Genomic DNA, 9513 nt, shown 5'->3' on the forward strand with positions numbered 1-9513 from the left:
GACATCAGAAAAACTTTTTATGGCATCTAAAATAGCCAAAACACGCAGGCAAAACACCAATAAAAGTGACTTCAAATAACCCAAAACTGCCACTAATGACCTTAAAACTGGTGAGATTCCGAAAGTGCCGCCCCCACGTACGTGATGTCACATTGGGAACCTCCTTCACAAACTTCCTCGCTCCAGAATCAAAACAATGGCTTCAGAGAGTTCAGATTCAGAAAAGATCCTTTCTTGTTACTCATCCAGTTAATTGGAATTTAATCACGGGGTCAAGAAAAGCATTCGTGTTCGATTCAAATAAAAGACTGACTGTCGGAATAATACTGTAACGTCCGGTGCTTGTGTTGTGCATGTCACGCTGAGGGGCATTACAATACGTACCAGGTTTGACTGTCATCCAAGCGTCCTTTCGGCTACAACAGCTCAACAGCTACAGACCAGTGGCGCTGACGTCTCACCTGATGAAGACGCTGGAGAGACTCGTCCTCGCCCACCTGCGACCGCTGGCAAGCTCATCACTGGACCCGCTACAATTTGCCTACTAGCCCAGCATCGGTGTGGTGGATGCCATCATCTACTTCCTCCACTCTGCGCTGCTGCACCTGGAGAATGCTGGGAGCACGGTAAGGATCACGTTCTTCGATTTCTCCAGTGCCTTCAACACCATCCAGCCAAATCTACTGCGGCATGCTGGAGTTGACCACCACCTCACATTCTGGATGACAGATTACCTCACAAACAGGCCACAGTACGTGAGGGTAAAGAACTGCGAGTGTCGTGTTGGGGGATGATTTGCCTGTATTGGACCATGTTGTCCATAAAATTGCGAAGGATTGCACATGTATGGCACTCACTCTGTCTCAAACAAAAGTGTTGGAACCATTACCTAATCTCGATGAAAGTAGACGGCAGCGCAGACAGGAAAAGAACTGGAGATGTGTTCCTCCTAGCATTTCAATGCAAACTGGTATGGAGGGCACAAACATCAAACCAGAGTGGCAGATTCCAGAGAACTTTAGGGATCATCAAAAAATGATCCAACTTTGAAATTACTGTTTGAGAAAGTTTATTAGGTTGATGGGGTGCCAGTGAATAGCTTTTAGGTAAAATCACCGGAGACACGTTTATGTTAAGAAACGACTTATTGTATCTCTCTGACACTGCAACACCTAGATTAGTTATCCCTACCAATTACAGGCAGCTCATCTTACATTTAGGACACACTATTCCATGGGCCGGACATCTAGGACAGGCAAAGACGTATGACAGAGTCAGTCAGTGATTCTATTGGCCAGGGCTCTATAAAGATGTACAAGAATATTGTAGGCAATGTGGCACTTGTCAGATGGTTGCACCAGAAAAAAATCGGATAGAGGCTATACACAGCCATTACCTATCATGAGTGTCCCATACATTATTGGCCCATTTCCAAAAAGTAGCTCAGGATGCAAGTATGCTCTAGTAATCTGTGATTATGCAACCAGGTACCCAGATGTTTACTGTTCAGTTCTAATTCCTGATTGGATTGGATTGGATTGGATTTGCCTTTATTAGTCTCGCAGTGGAGAAATTTACATCTCATCTGGTTCGGAGTTCAACGAAGTTTTGTGATGAAATACCAGCGGGGACGATAGATGGTGAACAGAAAAACTACTTTATTCTCATGAAACAAAAAGAGACATCTCTCGTCGGAGCGGGGAGCCAAGAGAACAAAGCCTGCCCGCTCAACCTAGTTTTAAAAGTACACAGCAGCGATCTGTCGTCCAATCAGCTAGTATTGGAAGTCACACAGCAGCGATCTGTTGTCCAATCAGCTACGGACAAGTATGTTGGGAGAACATCAGACTGAACGTTAATATTGTTACATTCTGCTTTCACAACTATTCAACTAATAAGCTTCATAGATCCATGTAGACTAAACTAAACATGCAATAACATAATATGTACTAAGCTAAACATGGAATAACATCATATGTTTACTAATCTAAGCATGAAATAACATATGTTTACTAATGTGCATAAACACTATCATTCCCTCCTGTTGCAAATTTAAACATCAGTACATACATTTCCAAAACTTTTCATGCTGCACAGGGAACCATTTTTTTAAATTTTACTTTACCATGGAGAAGGCGAAAAACCTCTCATAACTTTACTGCTGTGATATGAAACCTTTCCATTTGCGAGAGTCTTGAAGGTAAATTCAATTAAATCAAAAATATTGACGTCCCCTTCACGCATTTGTTGATACAAAACCTTTCCGTAGTTCACCTGAGAATTAGTTATCATATTCATTAGTTGCTCTTAAGCATGGAATAATACAACCAATGACTAAGAAAATAAGTAAAATCACGATCGCGATAGGGATAAACAGTCTAAGCAAAGTTGTATACCACGGGCCTCCGAAGAGCATGTCAAAGCTCCACGGGTGATCAATCCGTCGATCTTTGGCCATAGCATCTCTGAGATCCCTGATAACAGACTTCATTAGTCATGTTTATGGAATTCGCTTCTTCGGGTATGTACGTACAACAAGTGTCACCCACCATAGCACAGACGCCCCCTTTTGGGGCTGTCAAAAGGTCCAAAACCATTCTATTTTGCAGCATTCTATTTGTCTAATTGCTGCAATTTCGGTGTTTTGCATTTCATCCACTTTCAAGCTGGCATTTACAAACACTTGAAATCTGTAATCAATTATTTCAATTCGTAGCATGTTTTTAGCCACTCCAATTTGTGGAAAAAGAGCTAACATTACCTTACTACCCGTGCTATGGTGTTTGAATTGTTCTGGAACATCAGTTCCCCAGATCGAATCCTGGGGCTTAGACGATACTCTTCTTTTCACATGATGGTGCGCTGGACGACTGGTAACGATGAAAGTATTGTCAGTTACCGTAACAGGTGCGCACAAACCGTAGGCTCGCGCAGGAATAAAAGAATATACTTTCCAACCGCATAACCACCAAAGATGTGAAGATACGGGCAAAACGGTGACATTAGTGTTTAACGGTAGCACATATAAACATCTATCCTCATCTATAAAACATAAGTTTTGACCCGTACCGTACATTGCAACGCATACTGGTAATCGCAACCCGCTCTCTGTCAACCTGATTTTCAGTTTCCAAAATGGTATCTAAACTTGGAAGAATCTCTCCTCTCGAAGCATTGCGAAGAACCGGAAAATGTTGATCAGGTTTATGTGAAGACATTAACATTTATGCAGCTGGAGCCATCTTATCTCCAAATACCTTTGAATGCACACGTTGTAGTGTCACAGAATGGGGCATATGAGCATACAACACAATTAATTTTCCTATTTTGTGTAGCAATAAGTGTAGCATAACGATACGACGTGTTTGATAACAACGGATTCCAGTCATGTTTTTCTCCTGCAAACGGTTGATATAATGCGTCCATGACACCTGAATTTTGGGCCTTTTTGTCAGGTGTTTCCATCCAGGCTGTCAATTTGATATGTGGTTTATGCTGGAAAGGCGATGTCGCGACTGGTGATGTCACAGATGACATGATGCATATAGTTACGGGAAAACCAGTGTGATGTTCACGAAAATCAGGACAGAGTCTCAAGTCCATGCATCCTGCAGATGTCCTAGATGTCATTACGTTCTATGCAGGTGAAACATGTAGTCCGATGTTTGGTTGAGTTATTCTCGAGAACAGGCATACCGAAAGAGATAATAACAGACCAAGGTACAAACTTTATGTCTCACCTGCTGAAAGGGCTATATAACCATCTTGTAGTTAAAGGAATAAGAACCACTCCATACCATCCTGAAACCGATGGTCTGGTTGAAAGATTTAATGGGACATTAAAACAAATGCTGAGGAAGTTCATTCTTAAACTGGTAAACACTGGGACAAATGGCTGCCTTTTCTATTATTTGCTTATCGAGAAGTGCCCTAAGCGTCAACTGGTTTTTCTCCTTTTGAGTTGCTTTATGGTAGACAGGTGCGTGGACCCCTGGACATGCTGAAGGAGAACTGGGTGGCTGGAGAGGCGACGTCACGCAGTGTCATCTCCTATATTCTTCAAATGAGGGATATGTTGGAGAATTTCAGGGATATGGTAAAGACACACATAGAGGAGACTCAACGAAACCAAAAGGTGTGGTATGATAAACACGCCAGAGAGAGATTTGCACCCTGGACAGAAGGTGTTAATGTTGCTACCTACGGGACCAAGTAAGCTACTGGCAAAGTGGCAGGGCCCATACACAGTGACTAGGAAAATAGGAGCTGTCACATATGAGATTCTCTGCCCTGACAAACAAAAGAAAAAGCTTCTACATGTGAATCTCCTGAAGTTGTATGCAGAGAAACAATTGGAACCATTGAGCTCCCAGAGCAGGGGTCACCAACCTTTTTGAAACCAAGAGCTACTTCTTGGGAATTATTAATGCGAAGGGCTACCAGTTTGATACATACTTAAATAAATTGCCAGAAATAGCCAATTTGCTCAATTTACCTTCAAATCTATGTTATTATTAATAATTTGTGATATTTCTCTATGTGAAGAAACAGATCATGTTAAATGATTTCTCACAATAAATATATAAAGAGATTAAAATAAATATCCAACACTTTATTTTATATTTTCTTTAAGCGAAACTTTTTCAAATGATCACTTTTGTAGGAAAAGAAAAAGTCTCATTTTAACTAACCACTTACATTTTTTGACAAATCATGCACTACTTTGGGAAGGACGCCCCTGGCATGCAAAGTCCATAGCACTTTGGATGAAAACATCATATCCAGTGTTTCTATGAATCAATTAAATACAAAAATACAAGAAGTAAAAAATTAACAGTCAGATTTTTAAATAATTTATATCACACTTTGAACTGGACACCAAATCTGTTATCTGTTTCTTTGTCAGTTAGTGGGAAGCCTGGCATTGCATGCTTTTCACCAGTGTGTTGTACTCTGGTGTGTAACTTGACACTGCAACTCTGAGTGAGTCTTGTAGATGTGCATCAGTGAGCCGTGTTCTGTGTTTGTTCTTGATGAAATTCATGTCAGAAAAGGCTGATTCACAAAGATAAGTTGAACCAAACAGGCTTGCAACCTTCATAGCTGCTGTGCATACACCACTGTACTTTTCTGTGTCAATAAAGCACCAAAAAGTTGGTGCAGTCTGATGGGCTTTGAGGGGGAGGTCATTTTGCAGTGTTACAATTTCCATCTCAGAATCAGAATCAGAATCATCTTTATTGCCAAGTATGTAGAACACACAAGGAATTTGTTTCCGGTAGAACACGCACTAGTATCGTCGTCAAAAAAACTGCTAAGTGGCACTATACAGTTCCATTTTGGCTACTGTTGTTGTTGCAGCTACTGTCTCTAGCATTTCAGCATCCATGCTGAACATTGCACTTAACTGTTCAGCAATACATGATATGTCCACGTTCATGAAAGGATTAGAAATAAACGACACACATGGCTCAAGCTGATCGAGGTCACAAAACCTGTTCTCAAACTCTTGCCCAACTCTGTTTATGACCTGAGAGTACTTTTCTGCAACTTTGTCAAAGGCCTCAGATGCAGAAGCATTGTCTTTCAGCATCATCTGCACAGAGGGAAAATGCAGCGCCTTTTTTCTCTGTAAGTGCACAGAGAAAATGTTTATCTTAGCTTTAAATGAAGCACTAATCATATCAGTAATGGTTTTACCTTTGCCTTGCAGCTCACAGTTCAAACTGTTCAGTTTCCCAGTAATGTCTGTCAAAAATGCAAGATCAAGTGTCCACTCAGTGTCCTCCAGCAGCGAGGTGTCCTCACCTCTGGACTGCATGAACTCTTTGATTTCACCCAAAAGTGACAAAAAACGAGGCAAAATCCGTCCCCTGCTGAGCCATCGTATTTCTGTGTGTAGTAGCAGGTCACCATATTCAGCTGACAGCTCCTCCAAAAGTTCCTTGAATGTTCTGTGCTGTTTAGCTTTGGAGCGGATGCTGTTAATGATCTTTACGACGGGAGTCATTATGTGCTCAAAGCCGATCACTTTTGCACACAAGGCCTGCTGGTGAATAATGCAGTGGTAATGCAGAAAGTTTGAGTCACCTTTACAGAGAGCGATGAATCCTGTGTGTCGGCCGACCATAGCAGGAGCCCCATCTGTAGTCATTGATACTAGCTTTTCCAGCGGCACCTTTTTCTCCACCAAAAACTCCTTGACCGCGTTATAGATGTCAACTCCCCTCGTAGTTGTCTTCAGGGGTAGTATTGTCAGAAGTTCTTCTTTGGTGGAGAAATCATCAAACACCATCCGGATGAGCTGCACCGTACTGCTACTGTCCCCCGACTCGTCACACTGGATGCTAAACCACCTGCATCTCGCCAGATCCCGGTCGAGCTGGTCTGCCAAGTTCCCAGACATCGCCAAAACTCTTCTTACCATTGTAGTTGCGCCGAGTTGAACATCGGTTCCATACTTCTTGTCTTTAAGTATAGTTTTAGCAATTAACATCATTGCTTCCTTGACAACCTCCCCGTCTGAAAAAGCTTTCTTTTTCTTTATCAAGAATTCCGTAGCTCTAAACGAGGCTTCTGTTGCTTTTTGGGAGTTTTTAACCGGTCTTGTAAAAAAAGACTGCTGTTTGCGCAACGCTGCTTTTAACTCACGGGATTTTTCCGCTCGTAGTGCGCTGCACGGTGGGTCGTTCGCATGATAGCTTTTGTGACACGTTGTGAAATGTCTCTCCACATTGTGCCGCTTTGCCGTCGCCACAGTCGCCCCGCAAATAATACACACGCAGGATCCTTTCGCAGTGGTAAAAAAAAAACCTCTACCTCCCAGTCATCGTGAAAATGATACGTTTTCTTTCTTTTTTCAGCCATTTTTGGGGTTAACTCCTCTCGTTCTCGCTGCCCCCGCTGGCTCTCCACAAACTCCGCGGTTTACGCATGCCCACATTACTGATCTTTCAACTATACTAGGTCAAAGTTGATTTATATTAAACACTTTTCAAGGCGTTTTTTTATATTGTTGCCTGTCGGTAGTCAAAGCGCGAAAGCGTATGGTTGGAGGAAAAAAAAAAAAAAAACATGGTGTATTATTTATTACCAGTGTTCAGTGGCATTATTTGAGCTATTTTTAGAACAGGCCTGCGGGCGACTCATGTGGTCCTTAGGGTCGAGCTGGTGCCCGCGGGCACCGCGTTGGTGACCCCTGTCCCAGAGCCTATTCATCAGAGAAATCTCGGTAACTGAGAGGGAGGAGATGGATGAGGCTGTGATGACACCCAAGAGGCAAGGGGGTATTTCTAAAGAGACCTTGTTGCACCTGACCCCAAAGCAGGGGTCGGGAACCTTTTTGACTAAGAGAGCCATAAAAGTAAAATATTTAGAAATGTTCTTCAGCGAGAGCCACGCGCGCGTGCACACACACGGGCGCGCGCACGCACACACGGGCACGGGCGCGCACACACACACACACGGGCACGCGCACACACACACGGGCGCGCACACACACATACGCAAACACCCGCGGTCACTTTTCAACAAAATATCAGAATGGATTATTTAAGCTAACTTTGTGATAGTACTCACAGGATAACGTCTGTGTAAGCTCTCAGTCGTACAGGAGTGGTCCATCGATGAGAAGGTTTCTTCAGCCGTCATCTGTACAAAAGTGAAGGTTTCGGACGTTTCGCCTCCTATCCAAGAGGCTTCGTCAGCGAACTAAAGTCTGACTGGTCGTATCGGCCCCATTTATATATCCCTAATGTCCAGACATGGTGGCGCCGGACACAGCTATGATAGGTCCCTACTCTCAGGTTGGGGGGGCAGGGGACCCCTCCCTGTGGCCCCACTGATTGTTCCTACATTCCTGACTAACGACTGGCCTATTACCGCCACTCCCCCCGGTATCACCTCATCAGCATAACGACCCTCATCAGCATTGCGAAAGTTGCCTAACCTGTTTTACCTAAGCAGGCTATTGTATGAACGATCCAAATTGAACCTCACCCCACCAGACCGGTTTAATGAAGGATTTTGTTGTTTTATAAGAATCGCTTCATGGATGTTTCCTGAAGTCCACCATCATCTCAACTGTCTTGAGCGTGTTCAGCTCCAGGTTGTGACGGCTGCACCAGAGCTCCAGCTGCTCCACTTGTTGTCGGTAAGCAGACTCGTCGCCGTCTTTGATGAGACCGATGACCGTGGTGTCGTCTGCGAACTTTATGAATTTGACAGCTGGGTGCGTTGAGGTGCAGTTGTTCGTGTAGAGAGAGAAGAGCAATGGAGAGAGGACGCATCCCTGCGGGGCTCCAGTGCTCGTGGTTCGTGTTGTGGATGATATATTTCCCAGTCTGACCTGTTGTGTCCGTCCTGTCAGGAAGCTGAGGGTCCACTGGCAGATCGTGGGGAACACACCAAGCTGGAGAAGTTTGGGGATGAGGAGTTCTGGGATGATGGTATTGAACGCAGAGCTGTAGTCCACAAACAGGATCCTTGCGTAGGTTCCTGTGTTGTCAAGGTGGTTAAAAGACCACAGTAAGGATATATATATATAGGGCCAAAACTACCAGCAAATTTTAGTTGACTGACGAAGCCCCTTGGATAAGAAGCGAAACGTCCACCCCTTCAAAGAAGGACAGATGACGGCTGAAGAAACCTTCTAATCAATCAGCTGAAAAAGGCACGTCACAACAATATCCGTGACACTGACGATGGCGGAAGTACAAGCCAAAACATGGAAGGTAACCGAACACCTAAAAAGCCACTGTCTGTCAGAAAAGAATCTGTTGTAAAACACGTCCACATGTAGTATGCCGATTTTAGCCGGAAAACATCCATTATCCGATTCAATTTTCCAGACAAGGGCCACAGTTTTTATTTTATTGTTTTGGATGATATTATTTTGAAATGTAATATCGGATCAAAATGACGGTCCCCTTGTTCGATAACTGAGGTGGTTTTGTGTGGCTTCGACCTGGTCTGGGGGGGGGGGGGGGGTTGTTTTTTTTTTAATGATGTAAAATTGTATTTTTTGATTGCGCGTTTACGTTGACTTTTTTCCATCGTCTGTTTTCTCAGTGTCTGAAACAGTGTCGGCAACTATTCCGTCGGGCGTACCACTTACAAAACGTCTCAGCCCGGGGGGCCGACAACTTTTTCAATAAAAGAAAAACGTTTGCTTTATTTACGTTTGCAAAATGACGAAGAGTGTATGAACAAACGACAAATTTGAGCCAAATCATCAGCAAGGGATATTTACAATAAATTAAGCAAGGGAGCATTTGTGGTAGGTACATCCTTCATAAAAACAATCCTTAAAGGACAACCGACACCATTTTTTTTGTTTGCTAACTGACATCACAAAAACGTTTTACAGTATCTAAAATACCCAAAAGACGCAGGCTGATATTTTTAGTCAAATGCAAAACACCAATAAAATTGACTATAGTGTCCCAAAACTGCCGGAAAATGAGCTCGGAACTGGCGAGATTCAGAAAGTCCCGCCCCCTTGTTCGTTACATC

The sequence above is a fragment of the Hippocampus bargibanti genome, linkage group LG01 (genome assembly GCF_051943395.1).
Source record: "Hippocampus bargibanti isolate YZ-2025 linkage group LG01, ASM5194339v1, whole genome shotgun sequence".
Lineage (NCBI taxonomy): Eukaryota > Metazoa > Chordata > Actinopteri > Syngnathiformes > Syngnathidae > Hippocampus > Hippocampus bargibanti.